Genomic DNA, 17304 nt, shown 5'->3' with positions numbered 1-17304 from the left:
TGGCAGCAAGTGTGCTGGTGGGACTGGAGCCAGCAGGGGTGTTAAAAACCAAGGGAAGGGATTCTGGAGAGGTTGATTGTGACACGGACTGTGGAGGTTGTGGAATTTAATTCAGTGGTTATGGGAAGCCACTGAGGGTGGGAATGGGAGATCCCATCCCCCATTCAATGGAGAAGGATGATCCCCATGCAGGATTCAAGCGTGTTGGCTTGAAACCAGAGTCCTCTAGTTGAACAAATCTGATCACTCCAACCCCACTCCCTCTGGAGCATCAGCTGTTTGATGAGTATGGTCCACTGAGGATCACAGCCTTCTTCTTTCCTGACCACTTTATGTGAACGTGAAATCCTGCTCGAATTTGCTAAGCAAAAATAGCAGGGCTTCGCAAAAACTAGCAGGTTCTAGCAAGGTCCTAGTTTGATTTCATGCTGATCTAGTGGGAGAGCCTAGTTTCCACACATTGTTCAAGTTCTTCCCTGGGCATTCCTTTTCTCTCTCCTCCCTGCAGGGCTCCATTTCCCATAAGAGGATGCTTAACGAATAGTTACACAGGTTGGCAGTTTGTGTAGCATACGTGTTATGTAGAACCTGTCGGGAGGGAAAGCTGAGGGCGACAGGGAGTGATATGCCAAGGGTAACAGAAAGCAGTGATGAGAACAGGAGCTGGAGATGGGCCACGTGTCCACAAGGGCAGGATCTGGGCCTGCCTTGTTCTCTGATGCAGTCCCAGCTCCTGGAACAATGTTGGGTACACAGCAGACATTCAATAAATGTCTGGGAAAGGGAGAAACAGGAGTCGCTGGGAAGTGCAGAGCATTAAGGAGCTTGGCTGTGACCTGAGGGTGGAGATTTGAGTGCACTGAGGTTCCCACGGAGCACAGTTCTACACAGATGCGCCTGGGGCCGTCAGGAGTGGAAATGGTTCTGGTAGGAAGAGAAGCGGGGGTTGCGGGAAGGATGAACTCGCTCAAAGCCATAAGCCTGAGAAAGAGCAAGATGAGCTCTTGGGAGGAGTGGTGCCATCAGGAGTGTCATGCCTCCTTTTCCAGGGTTTAGAAGAGAGCCCTCCAGCTGGTGGATGGTGGGAGTGTAAGGAAAATGAATTGGAGGCCATCAGAGCTGGTATGATGGCTTCTGAGGACAACAAGGTGACCAGGAGCTTGGTGGCCTCTACCTGAAGATGAGGCTGTCCAAGCGACTAGACTCAGAGAACTAGATGACTCTAGCCAAGGGAACCAGAGTCAGAGGACAGACAGGACAGGCTCCCACCTCCACGTCTGCCCTACTATGTCCCCAGGGGCCCCAGTCACACCCTACAAAGTCAGGCAAAGACCATGGATGCCCATGACGTAAAAACAAAATTCAAATCCATTGTGGTGAAGTGATCCCAACTACCCTCTCTTGTTGTTGCTGTTATTGTGTACAATCAAGTTAGAACCGACCAAAAGCTGATCCTCCAGTGGGTTTTCAGAGGCAGTATATTGCATGGGAGGAGATTGCTCATCTTATTCACACAGAACAACAGATGGATTTGAACCGAGTGGCTTTGAGTTGGCAGTAAAACTCCCTACCCTAGGCTACAAGAGCGACCCTCAGTAGAACTGAAGAGAGTCAATTTCCATCAAAAGGGTTTTCTTGGCTGCTATCTTTATGAAAGCAGATTGCCAATCTTTTCTTCCGTGGTGCCAATCCCTTCTTCCAACTGCCAAATGTTTGCAAACCCTAGAAACAGTCCATCACGACCCAGCAGAACTCATGCAGGAGCCTGGGACTGTCTCCTCCCTTCTCCAGGAGGCAGCAGAGAGTATGTCCCCTTCCCGGAATGGTCAGGACATCAGGCTCCACTCGAGGGCCGGGCCGGGAGGTCTGGGTCCAGGGCACGCATCCCAGGCGCCAAACAAGGGCGGGCTTTGTGCGGTGGCAGGAGGGCTGGCGGGCGGCAGGACAGCGAGGCCCCTTTGCCCCTCCCGGCCGGCCCCAGCCGGGTGGATTCCTGTGGCCGCCTGTCTTGGCAGCAATGGCTCACCAGGGACCCCTCGGCTTCCCCTCCCTCTCTGAGAGAAAGGTCAGAGATGGGGAGAAGCGCCCAGACTTCGGAGGGATGCAAATCACTCACTGGTCCAGCACACTGCTGTGACAGACAGGAGCACAGGCTTGAGTCTCATGGGCCAGGGGGATGGTGGTTTCCACTGAGGGCTGTCCCAAAGTGGCTGGGGTCCCAGGGATGAGGAGGGAAGGGAGGCCTTTCTCCTCCTTTCTCTCAGCCAGAAGCCGCCCTGGGGTCCTCTAGAATGAGGACTCTGACAGAGCATTCTGGAGGGGCTGCACTCCCTCCCTAACTGCCCTGGATCCTGTGCTGGGCCACAGCAGAGCTGGGTGGGCGTGAACCTGAGGAGGGTCTCTCAGGTTCTCATGCCAAGCCCCTAGGCCCAAGTCACCCCCAGCCAGAAGTCTCAGAGCCAGGTGGCCACAGGCAGATCCCCTGAGTGCCTCCCTGGAACTGACCGGAACAGAGAAGCATGGAGACCGTGGTTAAAAGCCATCTTGGAAGGGACTGGTTCTCCAGTCACCCTCACTCTGTTCTGGAGAAATCCACACCAGGGAGTGTGACCTTTCCAGAGGACGGCTCCGCAGCACCTGGCAATGTCTTAAAAATGGTTCTCTCTTCTGATGAGCAATGTCAAGGAATTTAACTCTACGAAGGACTATACCCACTTCTTGGAAGGTTTCCCTTCACAGACCTTGCACCATGTTCCTGAGACTATAAAGCTCTTTGGGAGTCACTGGTCAGGCTGACCTTTTGGTTAACAGTTCAATGCCTTAAGCACTATGCAGGGCCCCGGGATGTGTCTATAAAGATACACAAAGATATGCTCTCAGTGTGCTTTATAATAACACAACAATAGAAATAAGCTAACAGACAACAATAGATCACTGAATGTTGTTGTTGTTGTTATGTGCTGTTGAGTCACTTGCGACTCATAACAACCCTATGTACAACAGCCCTAAACTCTGTTCTCTCCTGTGCAGGGTTTTTGTCTTATTTCACTGTCTCTGACACACCTACTCCATTACCCCGGTCACTGAATCAATCAATCTCATTGAGGGTCTTCCTCTCTTGCGCTACCCCTCCACCTTCCCAAGCATGACATCCTTCTCCAAGGACTGGTCCTCCTTGCAACATGCCTAAAATATGTCAGATGGAGCTTCAAAATCCTTGCAGCCTGGTCTCATCCTTTCTAGGATGAACCTATTCTCTAGCAGTCCATGGTATATTCAATACTCTTCTCCAGCACCACAGCTCAAAGGCATCAATTCTCTTTCTATCATCCCTAGGCACTGTCCAACTCTCTGATGCATAGCAAGTAATTGCAAAGACTATGGCTACAGAATACACATTACAAATCACCAACCTGGGGGGGAAGTTGTTATGATAGATCCTTTAGCAGGAAAAATGTGAGCTACAAAACCATAAGTCTTCTGTTTATAAGTTCTTATAGGTGCCAAGGAAGTCAATGTTCTGAGTAAACTGAAGCTAAGATTTAAAATAAAGATAAGTCAGGATTTCCATACACACACACACATGTGTATATATATATATATATATATATACACACTCAAATGTGTCAGTGATGATGATGGCACAGGATAGGACAGGGTTCAGGTCTATTATTCATACGGTGGCTATGAGTCATACTTGACCTGATGGAACCTAACAACAACATGCTTTCTTGATGATAGAGTGAAATCATGATCATTTGTATTTACTGAGTCCTTAAGCTGTAGAAAGGAGCCATGGTGCTATAGTGTCCAATGTGCTGGGATATTAACTAAAAGGTCATTGGTTCGAGTTCGGTTTACAGCCATGGACACTTGGACATGGTCACTATGAATCGAGATAAACTTGACAACAGTAGGCTTGCTTTTGCTTTTGTAATGTAGAGGGAAATGATTAAACACTAAATTCAGACAATAGAAGGTGGAAGACGATGCAAAGAATCTCCAGGAAAAGCAAGATAAATAGAAAGCAAACATTATGACATTAAAAAAAGAATAACTCTATCAGTAATTATCGTTGCTAGGTGCCATCGAGTCAAGCATGATTCATAATGACCCATGGACAGCAGATCTGAATCCTGTCCCATTCTGTGCCTTCCTCACCATTTCTAACATGTGTGACAGCAATGGGCTGCAGTAACTATTGTTGTTGTTGCTGTTATGTGATATCGAGTCGTTTGTGACTCATAGCGACCCCATGTACAACAGCCCTAAACCGTCCTTTATCCTGTGCCGCCCATCCCGATTACCCCAGTCACCGAATCAATCCATCTCATTGAGGGTCTTCCCCTCCTGCGCTGTCCCTCCACCCTCCCAAGCATGATGTCCCTCTCCAAGGACCCGTCCCTCCTGGCAACATGTCCAAAGTATGTCAGACGAAGCCCCAGAATCCTTGCCTCCAAGGAGCAGCCTGGTTTAATCCTCTCTATGATGAATCTGTTTGTTTTCTTGGCAGTCCATGGTACATTCAATACTCTTCTCCAGCACCACAGCTCAAAGGCATCAATTCTCCTTCTATCCTTACAAATGTAAAAAATACCAGCTCACCATCTTAAAAGAAAATTTTATGTCAAAGTGTCTAAATAAAGCAAAAAGTGGTAGAGGAGAAATTTATAAATACACAGCCATAATATGCTACATTTACAAGGTAAACATTCAAAACATGGAGGAGAATGGTTGGAAGTAAAAGACTGGAAAATACTAGTACAATATCCAGGGAGCTCTGTTAGCATAGTTCGTAGGGAGTTGTTAATAGCTAACCCAAAGGCCATGCCTCTCTGGTGGTTCAAATCCACCAGTGGCTCTGAAAGAGAAGGATGGAGAATCTCCTGGACACCTTACAGCCTCAAAACCCAGACCGCAGGTCAGCTCTGAGTCTGTTCTGACTCCCTATAATGACACAGAGAGGAAAAATAGAGGGTAAAATGCCAACCATGTTAAGAACATTGTATTAATAAACTTTAAGACAAAAAGCATTGCTGAGAATATAAAGAACTTCATAATTACAAAGGAAGTGATCCACCAGAAAGCACTAATAATTTTGAAGTTGCATTCCCATAATAAATTAGTAACCAAAAACTGGTAGAGTTATAAGGAGAAATTTAGAAAGCCTTAATCATAACAAAAATTGGAGCTACACCTCTCTTAGTAGATATATCAATCAGAAATACACATACACACACACACACACACACACACACACACACGTATACATACGTTAAGGAGGAAGAAGAAAGGGAAATCACTTCCTAAATAGTCTCAAATTCATTGTCCTTGAGTCACAACTGACCCATAGCTGACCCTCCATGGGGTTTCTGAGGCTGTAAATGCACAGAAGACTGCCCATCTTTCCCCCCGCCCCCCCCTGAGATCCACGATGGATTTGAACCACCTGAGAGGCATGGCCTTTGGGTAAGCAACACAGCTCCAAGGAAATGAGGCTCCCGAGCTCCCTACTCTTGATAGTGGACACTTGGGCATTTGGTGATAGGAAAGGCAATGCTCAGTACGAGTGAAGCTTGCACAATGTGACAGGGGCAAATGGCGACACTGAGAAATACACAAAAGGAACAGTCTTGTTAAACGTTGTGACTTATACAATTTTGTCTCAATGGTAATAACAACCAAAAAACTATGTGTGGTTACATAGGTATATATGTAAGCATATACGGTATGCTGTTCTGTGCCATCAAATAAGAAATTACTATAGCTTACTGTTCAGGAAGGTTTCAGAGGTTGTAAATCATACGGAAGAAGATTGTTCATCTTTCTTCCACAAAGTGGCTAGTGGGCGTGAATCATGTGTCTTTGGGGTGGCAGCGCAACCCCTAGGCCACTTGAGCTCCCTTATATGTATATAGAAAGGCACATGTGAGGTGTTGTTATGTGTTGTCAAGTCGCCTTTGACTTAAAGTGACCCTGTGCACAATAGCTCTGAACTCTGTCCTATCATGAGCCAGTCTCATTGTCTCCAACACATCTATCCCCATTATCCCAGTAATTATATCAGTCCATCTCCTCCAGGGTCTTCCTCTTTTGTGCTATTCCTCCACCCTTCCAAGCATGATGTCCTTCTTCAAGTACTTAACCCTCCTGGCAACATGGCCAAAGTATGTTAGATGGGACTTCAAAATCCTTGCCTCTAAAGAGCAACTTGGTTTCACCTTCTCCAGGACAAACCTATCTGGCAGTCCATAGTTCAAGACTCTTCTCTAGCATCAAACTTAAAGGCATCAATTCTTCTGCTATCCTTAGTGTTATTGTTGTTGTTAAGTACCTTGGAGTCATAGACGATCTATAGTGATGCTATGAACAAAAGTCTTGAATGCAAAACTTTCATCTTTTCTCCAAGTTCATAGAGTTTCTGGAGGCAAGCCTTTTTAGAAGTGGATGCCACTCCTGCTTCCAAGCCTGTTTTATTTGGGAGGTACACAAAAATCTAGACCCTTGGACCCAAAAGCCTTTTTAAAGGTGAGGCCAAATCTAATCAGCTCTCAGCCTATTGTGAGCAAGAGCCACACCCTAGTTTCAACCCCAAACCAGAAAACACACCTTTGCAGAATCCAGCCATTCTGCTTATCTTCCCAGCCTGGAAGTACACGTGTGTATATGTACCGATGGATCTGTAGATATACATGTCTGTAGGATCTGTAGCTATGTACATGTTTGAGTATGTTGCGTACATAGAAAGTTTTGAATCATAGTATTGAGGGACAGCTTAGTCAACTCGCATAATACAGTTCACAAAGGTGAGGTTCTATATTCTAGTTTGAGTGAGTACCATCTGAGTTCCTAAAAGCTTGCAAGTAGCCATCTAAGATACAACTATTGATATCTATTCACCTGGAGAAAAATAGAATTGAGAGAAATAAAAGACTCAAAGAAGAAACTAGTCCCTAGGACTAATATCACACACAAACTACTGCCTCTTCCAGCCTGAGACCAGAAATCTCCCAATCACTCTGACAGGGGCACAACAGAATGGGAGAAAGGTGGAATACAAACTTCAGATTTCTAAGAAAGACTAGAATCATGGGGCCAATAGAGATTAGAGGAACCCCGAGGTTGTCACCCTAAGATACCATTTGAACTTGGCACTAAAGAGACTTCTGGAGGTTACATTTCAGTCAAATAATAGATTGGCTTATAAATAGACACATCCATGAGTAATGTACTCCTGAGACATTGAGCTACATGACCAAATGGTCAACATTTACCCAAGAGCCCAGATGAGAAGACCGGGGGATGTGGGGAAATGGACGAGTGGAAGCTCACAATGGAAGACTGTGACAATGTCTCAGAAAGGTTTGGATAAAAAAAAAATTTTAAATGGGAATCTACTTTGCTGTGTAGACTTTCACCTAAAGGGTCAAAACATGTGTTTAGAGAGAGAGAGAAAACATGAAATACAGTTCTTATTGACTGGGCCCAAAGCAAATCATAGTAAATAACAGAATCAATATTATATGAGCTGTGTCTTCTAAAGGACCTCTAGTGGCCTAATTCCTAGGGAGCTGCACTGCAACCCAAGTCTTTCTGCTGGTTCGAATCTACCAGCAGCTATGCAGGAGAAGGATGGACACTTTCCTCTCACGAAATTTTACCACTGGAGGGTCAGCTACTTGAGTTGGGTCCAACTTGAGGACCAGGAGCTTGAACTTGTCCTGCAGAGAGGCAGCTCAGCCTGGGGACCTAGAACCCACGTCAGGATGGAAACCATTTGTACAAAGAAGCAGGAGTGGGGTGGTGATGCCAGCTGAGGTGAGAAGGGTGTCTATAGCACTGGGATGCTGATACCAAAGCAAGATGAAGCCAACATTGTAGACCTTAAGCCTCTAACTCCAATTCCAGTGAAGCGAGCATCACCTACCTTCAATGCCAGTAAAGCCAGCATCACAGACCTCAAGCCCCTATCTCCAGTTCCAGTCAAGGTTCCATTCTGTCTTCCTTTCCCTGCTAGCAATTCCTTTCTGCAAGAGAGAGAAACCTACTTCTTTCCTTATCCCCTGGCAGCCAGTCTACCACCACTGACTCTACAGATCTTTCCCACATGAACGTCTCCCCGGGTCTATGCCAATTCTGGTTTTGTACCTCAGAGAGCTGGTCTGCTCCAGATGACTGCATAAAGCAAATATCACAATAAAGGGGCTCACATAAAGCTGTTGTTGTTGTTGTTTCTCAGTGCATCTAAAAGCAAAATTTACAGTATACTCCATGGGAGAAAGATAGGCAATCTCCTCCTGTGTGATTTACTGTCTCTGAATACCTGCTGGAGGGTCAGCGATAGATTGGTTCCAGCTCGACAGTACTCAGCAAGAACAAGTCTAGTAAGTGTGCGGTAGCATCATGAAACAGTGTGAAATATGAGAATTACCAACTCACGACGGAAGCATTAAATGGACCTTTGTTGCAGGAAAGAAAAATGGTCCCAATAGCTTGCTTAACACAGGACTGCCAGAAACTTTCAATTTGTAAAAAGCCTCAGTGTCTTCAATGCCCAATAAAGCAAAGTTCCATAAGATGAGAAATACCCATTCTTTACTTAAAACTTTCTTATAAACCAGTTGTTGTGTGTTGTTGTTGTTGTTGTTGCTGATTGCTGTCGAGCACTAATAGTGGCCCTATGAACCAAAGGTCTCAAGCCCCTGAACTATTGACTTTATCAAAGTCCATAGAGTTTCCAGGGGCATGTTGTTTAGGAAGTGGATGCCATTATAAAACCCAAAAACAAACCTTAAGAGGCACAGTGGAGGCAGTAAAAGAACACCCCATAGCCTTGCATGTGCATATGAGAAAAGAAGATGGAAATTAAATCAGCAAAGAAGAAAATGAAAATTCTCTCAACTAGGTCAATAAATGTATTCCTGCTGAAAAACAGAAATTGTCAATAATTTTATTCTCCTTCGATTAACAGTCAATATTGATGGAAGCAGCAGTCAAGAGATCAGACACATTGCCCTGGCAGATCTGCTGCAAGAGACTCCTTTAACGCTTGAAAAGCAGACGTGTCACTTGGATAATCAAGGTGTGCCCGACTGAACCTTTGCAATGTCTTTTCACTTGTCTTATATGAAGGTGAAAACTGGACAATCAAAAAGGAAGGTGGACAAATGGATGCATTCAAATGATGGTGTTTCCAAGAATATTGTCTCTACCATGGCCTTCCAGAAGCATCAGGGAGTCTTTGAAGAAATGCAATCAAAATGCTCTGTATAAACAAAGATTGGTGAGACTTTTTTTTTTTGTCATTCTCTTACTTTGGACATATTATCAAGAAAAACTTGTCACTAAAAGAGGAAATCATGTTTAGGAAATGTGAGGGTGAATGAAAACTAGGGAAGCCCCCTCAATGAGATGGATCAATACAAAAACACAATTAACTCAAGTATATCAAAGACCAGGAGGTTAGCAGGAAAGACAGGGCCATGCTTTGTGCTAGGCATAAAGTCTTCTTGGATCAAGATACACCCAATAACAACAGACAGCATTTAACTTAAGTCTTTGGAAAAGAAGAAAAACAGACTAAATCAAAAGGAAGTAGAAGTAAGAAAATAATAAAGCTAGGCCCTAGTAAAAATTTGAAGCTACTGCTTTTGTACCTTGCTGTGAATGTCAGTGGCTACAACCAATCTGGAACGAAAATTTCCTTAACTTATAAAGTTTAAGTGCATATAGCCTACAACTCTAACCCCAGCAATGTTTGCCCATGTTCCAAACACAATACAGGTATGCTTTTTTACAGCGTTATAATATTTCAAAAAGCGGGAAACATAGGAAATGTCCACCAGTAGAATGGATAAGTTGTGATCTCGTCAAAGAGTAGTATACTATGGGTCCATCAAAACGAAGACTCACGACTCTTAAACAAGACATAAAAAGGTGTGCAGATCATAATGTGAAAGATTATAAAATGGACAATACTAAAAGCTTCTGCAGGACAAAAGACAAGGAGCCCTGGGAGCAAAACGATTAAGCACTAGGCGACTAACTCAAATGTGAGCCCTCCACCACAGCCTTCAGTATACACTACATCTCAACATGAGGAAGTCCAAACTCCTCGCTACTGGCCCATTAAATAACATCATGATGGACAAAGAAACGATTGACTGTTAATGACTTCATCTTGTTTGAATCCACAATCAATACACTTGCTACCAGCAGTCAGGAGACCAGGAGTTGTATTGTACTGAGAAAGTCTGCAGTCGGGGACCTCTCCAAATTTTTGAAGAATAATGATGTCATTTTGAAGACTGAGACACATGTGATTCAGGCCATGGTATTTCTGATCACTTGCTGTGCATCTGAGAGCTGGACAATGAATAAGAATGACAGAAGAAGAATTCATGCCCTTGAACTCTGCTCCTGGAGAAGAGAACTGAAGATCCCCTAGACTGCCAAAAGAACAAATAGATATGTCTTGGAGAAGGTGCAGCCAGAGTGCTCCTTGGAGGCAAAGATGATGAAGCTTTGTCTCACATACTCTGAGCATGTTGCTAGGAGAGATTATTCCTTGGAGAGGGACATTATGCTGGGAAGGTGGAGGGGCGGCGAAGGGGAGGAAGACCGTCAAGCAGGTGAGTTGACACGGTGACTGCAGCAATGAGCTTGAGTGCGTTGAGATTGTGAGGATGGCACAGGATAAGACTGTGTTCTATTCGTTGTTCATAGAGTCACTATGTGTTGTGCTCAACTTGACAGCACCTAACAACAACAAGAATAATATAGCTCTGCTGAAGTGTTGGGGGTTGACTTGGGAATCTCTTCCCAGTAAAATACAACCTGGAAGTGCCCTGTGGTGCAGATCTACTCTACTCTATGTGGTTCTTGGGTCCCTTCAGGACAGCTCATTGCCACCCTATCAACGGCAGATCAAAACACTATCCTACGCTGCACGTGATCTCCAACGTGCTCAAGACAATTGTTCCATCACTGTCAATCCATCTTGTGAGGTTCCTCCTCTCACAGGTCTGCCACCTTCTCAGTATTATGTCTTTTTCCCTCTAGGACCAGCCCCTCCTGATAGGCTGCCCAAGATATGTAAGTTCTTCCTTATTTATTGTACAATTTTCATGTCCATTGTCCAGTGCTATCACAGGGTATAATTCAGAGTCAAATGAACAACACTCAAAAGCAATGTACAAAAGATACTATTAAAAGATAGACAGGCAGACAGACAGACACTATAGGCTGGGAAGAGCAATTGCATCCGATTTGACTGACAGAGCAGATTGTCGGTGTTGAGTTAGTTGACTTCACAACCAGCAATCCGATGTACAACAGAACAAAACTCTACCTGACCCTGCACCATGCTCCCAACCTCTGCTGTGCCGGGGTCTGGTGTGGCAATCATTGTGTCAGTCCATCTCCTTGAGGGTCCTCCTCATTTCCATGACCTCATTTCTACTCTCTCAAGCATGATGTCTTTATCCAGGGACTGGCCTCCCCTGATCACACACCCTGAGTGTTTGAGCTGAAGGCTCACCATCTTCATGTCTAAGGAACTTTCTGGCTGCTCTTTTTCCTGAAGGCTGATTTACTGGTTCTCCTGGCAATCCAACAGAGTTGCCGCTGGTCACGGACACCACAAGTCAGAATCATCAACTCTCCTTTCATCTTCTTTATACACTGTCCAGCTTCCACATGCATATGAAGTAACTGAATACATCATAGCATTAGTCAGTTTGTACTTTATTCTTTAAAGTGACATCCTTGCTCTTTATCATTTTTGAAGAGATATATTGTCCAATGCAAGATGCTGTTTGATTTCTTGAGGCATCTGACAAGGAATTCGTCTCTAATTTCTAGAAGGCATCAATACTGCACAGGATGGGTGAAATGAGAACGAATGATGCTGCATGACGTAAGTTGTCAAAAGGACAATGATGGGGAGGGAGGAGGAAAAAAATTTAAAAAAAAAGACAATGATGGGACAAGATCACTGTTATAAAAAGCTAAAGAAAGATTAAGTATAGATAAAATCAACTTTGGAGGGTTGACAGAAGACACAGGGAGAGGGGAATAAAAATTAATTTTTAAAAATTTGCTATTAAATAATTTCTGATTCATGGTGACCCCATGTGTGAATTGTGTTCTGTAGGGTCTCAATGTCTTGGTTTGGGTAGTAGATCACCAGGTCTTTCCTCTGAGGCACCTGTGAGTGAACTGGACCGGTAAGCCTTTCAGTTAGCAGTGAATGTATCAACCATTTGTAAGGACTCCAGATCCCTTAAATACCAATGGACGCCAAACACAATTGATGGCTCCATTTATTTCCCCCTAAATTGTTACCTTTTTTTTACATTAGAGTAGAAAGGGAAAACAGAGAACTTTGGAACAACCAAGCTCTCAGTCCCATCATCCTACCAAGATCCCCAATGCTTGGCAGTGACCACACCTTCCACTCCTGCACACAGCTCTTAAGTGAAATTCAGAGGTAAGAACAAAACGTTTCTGGAAGTGCATGCTTTTAGACATTTTTTAAACATATCTTACTAGTTATCCTTCTATTTTTACAATAATGGTCTTATGCAGTATTTGTCCTTATGAGACTGGGTTCACTCAGCCTAATGCTTTAAAAAAAAATTTGTTGTTATTGTTGTTATATAACATTTTATGAAATTGTTGTTCCTTAGTGCTGGAGAGAATTCCATTGTCCAAAAGGAGAAGGGAAAAGGGGGGGTGGAAGACAGGGAAGGGTGGGAATCAGTAGGACAGCAGAGTTTAGTGGGCATAGAGTTTAGTTTAGTGGGCAGCAGAGTTTAGATAGGGGGATGAAGGAATAGGAATGATTCAATTGTTCAAAAGATGGGATGATAATAGGCATAGAGCGATCATAACTAATTATATGAATGCAATCCATATGAATGACTGTATGAAAAAATATAAATGAAAGATTGTACAGAACACAATGTACATAAATGAAGCTCAATGTAAATGAATTACTGTATTGACACCAATTTAAAAAAACAATGGAGGAAATAGAAAGTATTCTGCAAATAATGCCAATTACTACTGAACAAACTAGAGAACGAGAAACCTTCATAATAAAAAATAAAAACTCTACCTTTCTGTTTTAAAAAAAGGCACATGCTTCTTTCTTTGCTGCAAACAAAGCCAACCCATGAACTTGTTAAAAGTCTTCTGGTCACGTCACCAGAAAGCAGGAGCTCAGGGGTCATCTGGTTCGAGTTTTCGTCTGTCCCAGGACTGCCTTCTACAACTCCCCTGCCTAAAGACAATGAACTCTGCTTGAATCTCCCTGGAGGAGTGAAGTCTGACAATATTGAGCATGGCTATTCCCAGCACTCAGGACAGCCAGCCACTGCACTCAGTCAATCTCTGTTGAGCAAGAAAATGAACTTTTTTCATTTACCAAAATATTTATTAAAAGCTTCATCTGAATGTGGTCTTGGACATATTAGCTTTATTTTATCTCTTGGGATGCCATTCTATATTTTGACAAAATGGTTACATTTAGAATCTAACCATCCTCAGAAAACAGCTCTTTGTGCATCTAAAAATTCTCAAGCTTGTTGTTTCAATGGCTGGAAATGACATTTCTCTAAATGGCTTCTTTGAAAGTAGAAATAAATCGGCACCACTTACTGGTTACAAAAATACTGATGCAACTAATGGATTAAGAGTTATTTGCAGATTGTAACACACTAAATTTATCCTTAAAATTCACTCATGCCACCAAATATGGGGTTTTTTTATATACTGAAAAAATGAAGTTATTTTAAAATTTAATGTGGCTCAAATGTCCCTTGTTCCTCCTTGTTTTTTCCTCTTCTGTACTATGTCCTCTTTAGCTATAGCTCAGTACAACCTTTCTTCATGTGGTTGCATGAATATTGCATAAAACTTGGAAAAGAAAAGGAAATATTTCATACAAATGTTAGCAATTTTGTGGCTTTCTCCCTCCCCCTCACCACTTTCTTTCCTGCTTTACTTGTCATTTTTCATTTGTAAATGCATGTCTTTGTTTCTTTACCTATATTTTGTGTTCTGCTCTTCATTCCTGGTCAATGCCCCCATCCGCAACTCTCAGTGTCTAGTCCAGTGTCTTCTCTTTTACTTCTCTGTGGTCTCCTTCCCCAACATGATGGGTTAACACAAAGCTGTGACAGTGGGCTCGAACACAACAGTGCCTGTAGGGATGGTGCAGTCCACTGGGCAGTGTTTAGATCTGCTGGACATGAAGCCCCTGGAGGGGACTATTGAGTCAGACCTGACTTGCCGGAACGTGGTGGCACAATAGCAATCTCCTCCAGGGGTTAGGATACCTTTGTATCTTTGCAATCCCCTGGAGGGATAGCACCAGCACACTGGTGCTGACTCTCAACCATATTCACTGATATCACAAAGGAACAAAGAATACTCTATGTCCTCAGAGTTACACCTTACCACACCTATTCTGGAGGTCCATGCACATATGCTTGATCTCATAGGATTACTGTAGGAAAATACTGGGTGTTTTTTTTCTATTTTAAAAATAATGTCAGTTTCAAAAAATGAAATAACATTTCCCAAGTCAGTTAGGAAATCAAAAGATAAATTGCATTAGGTAAATCTGCTGTCAGGGATCTTTCCAGAGTACTGAAAAGCAACGATGCCAGTCTAGAGACTAACAGGCCATGGTCTTTGCAATTACCTGCTATATATATCAGAGAGCTGGACAATGACTAAAGGTGACAAGAAGAATTGATGCATTTGAGTTGTGGTGCTGGAGGAGAGTCTTGAATATACCATGGAATTCCAAGAAAACCAATAGGTCTGTCTTAGAGAGGGTGAAACCAAGTTTCTCCTGGGAGGCTAGGATTTTGAAGCTCCATTTCACATACTTCGGGCATGTGGCCAGGAGGGACTGATCTTTGGAGAAGAACATCATGCTCAGAAGGGTAAAGGGAAAGTGGAGGAGAGGAAGACCTCAGATGAGATGGATTGATACAGTAACTAGGGCAATGGGGGTAGGTGTGTCAAAGTCAATGAGACTGGCTCAGGACAGGGCAGGCTTCAGAGCTGCTGTGCATAGGGTCACTATGAGTCACAGGTGACTCAAAGGCATGTAACAACAGCAACAACAATGCCTCAAGTCCCACAGCTGACAAGTGGTTCGGCTAGGATTAATTCATTCAGAGGTTTCCTGACTCCAAAGTCCATATACTTTACTAGCATATATGGCCCTCTCATATAACCATAGTGTCTATGTGAATTTAGTGGCTTCTCCTTTTAATAGTGGCACAGCAGTTAAGTACTTACGGGCTAACAGGCCAGTTCCTCTCACCAGCTGCTCCCAGTGCTAAAGACATGGCAATTGTTTCTGTAAAGGTCACAGAAGGCCTTGGAAACCCTATAGGTTGGTTCTGTTTTATAGGCTCACTATGAGTTGGAATAAACAACAACAATGGGTTTGTTTTTTGGGGGGTGTGTGCAAGCAGTTAACATGCTTGGTTACTAACACTGAAAAGTTGGAGATTCAAATCCGTTCAAGAAGATGAGCCTAGTGATCTACTTTTAAAGCAGAGTAGTTGTTGTTGGTGTTATTGTTTTACCATCAAGTTGGAACCGAACCACACCTGAGCCTCCAGCAGGTTTTCAGAGGCAGTAAATTGCACCCAAGGAGATTGCGCGTCACAGAGCATCTGCTGGATTAAAATTGCCTGGTTTTGTGATTGGAGCATATCTTCTTACGACTAGGCTAAACCCACTAGATGAAAATGCTATGGAACATACTTCTCTTCTGAGACACAGGAGGTGGCCTTGAATTGGAGTTGACTGAAGTGCAACTGGTTTTCTCTTTGAACTCTGGTGGTCTGGCGTTAAGAAGGTGAGCTGCAATCCCAAAGGCGCACAGTTTGAATCCATCTGCTCCAAGGGTGAAGGATGGGCAATCTCCTCCCATGGGATTAAATGTCTCTAAAAATCCACCTGTCAGCTACAGGTCAGTTCTGACTTGATGGCAAACAACAGCAAACAACAATCGCAAAGCTGGAGACCATCCATTGCTAGGACAAAGCCACACATGACACAGGTAGTGAGGAGCTTTGAACATAGTGATCACGTCTCCGCTATCCCAGGTTAGTCTCCCCCACATTTCTCAAACATTCCTCACTTAACCTAAGGTTGTAGTCTTCTCATCAGCATCAACTTCCCCCAGAGGTATATGCATATATAATTCAGCAATCTGATTCTTTGACTTTGTATTTCCCCCTAAATTGTCAGAGTCGATTCCGACTCATTTGAGTGAAAGTTTACAAATCATACTTAGTTTTCATTTAATCATTCATAGAGATTTTGTTTCAGAACATTAATTACAACTGATTAATAATTAAACAGCCAAACTTTTTAGGGAGCTCTTGTGGTTTAGTGGGTAGTGAGTTGCACTACCAACCCAAAGGCAAGGGGTTCAAATCTCTGCAGAAGAAAGAGGGGCTATATCCTCCCATGTGATTTACAGACTCTGTGAACCCATTAGAAATCCATAAGTCAGTTCTGACCCCATCAACAATGAGTGAGTGAGTGAGTGACCTTACCATTCACCCAATCTATGGAGTTTCTAAGCATTAATATGTACTGGTTTACTCGGAAGCAGGAGTGGCATCCACTTCCTAAACAACTTGCCTCTGGAAACTCTATGAACTTTGATAAATGACGGTAGTTATAGAAAGGCTTCAGGCCTTTTGTTCATAGGGTCACTATGAGTTGTGCTTGACTTGACATCAATCAACAACACCACCACACTGGTTTACATACAAAGTTCAAAAAATTTGTATAAAAACACTAATTTTTTCAGAAACAGATCAGCAAGTCTTTCTCCTGTCTTTTTGGTTAACAGCAAATATATTAATTGCATGCATCAGAAACTGGAGGATTAAAAATCCAAATTTTCTTTTAATAAAATTTTTATTTTATGCTGTTTCTCTTACAGAGTTTGTATACATTGTTTTTCACACTGGATCAAACTTTCTTAGGAAAAAACTAATTGTTCTTTAGCCACAGTAACAACTAAGTACCTTGATGTTGTTGTTGTTAAGTCCCGTCAAGTTCTAGGTGACTCATAGCAACCCTATGAACGAAAGTCCTCAACAGTTGTGTGACTTTCATCCTTTCTCCGGGTTCATAGTGTTTCCGGAGGCAATAGGTACTGTCTCATAAAAACCCTCCATCGTATTGCATTGAAGTCTATGAGGGAGAGAATAGTTTAAAAGTATTGTATTTTAGGGCATTATGTTTATCATAAGAGTA

The sequence above is a fragment of the Elephantulus edwardii genome, unplaced genomic scaffold (assembly GCF_000299155.1).
Source record: "Elephantulus edwardii isolate Elephantulus edwardi_28Jun2011 unplaced genomic scaffold, EleEdw1.0 scaffold00041, whole genome shotgun sequence".
Classification (NCBI taxonomy): Eukaryota; Metazoa; Chordata; class Mammalia; order Macroscelidea; family Macroscelididae; genus Elephantulus; species Elephantulus edwardii.
The sequence above is the reverse complement of the archived record's forward strand: the minus strand, read 5'-3'. Positions refer to the sequence as shown.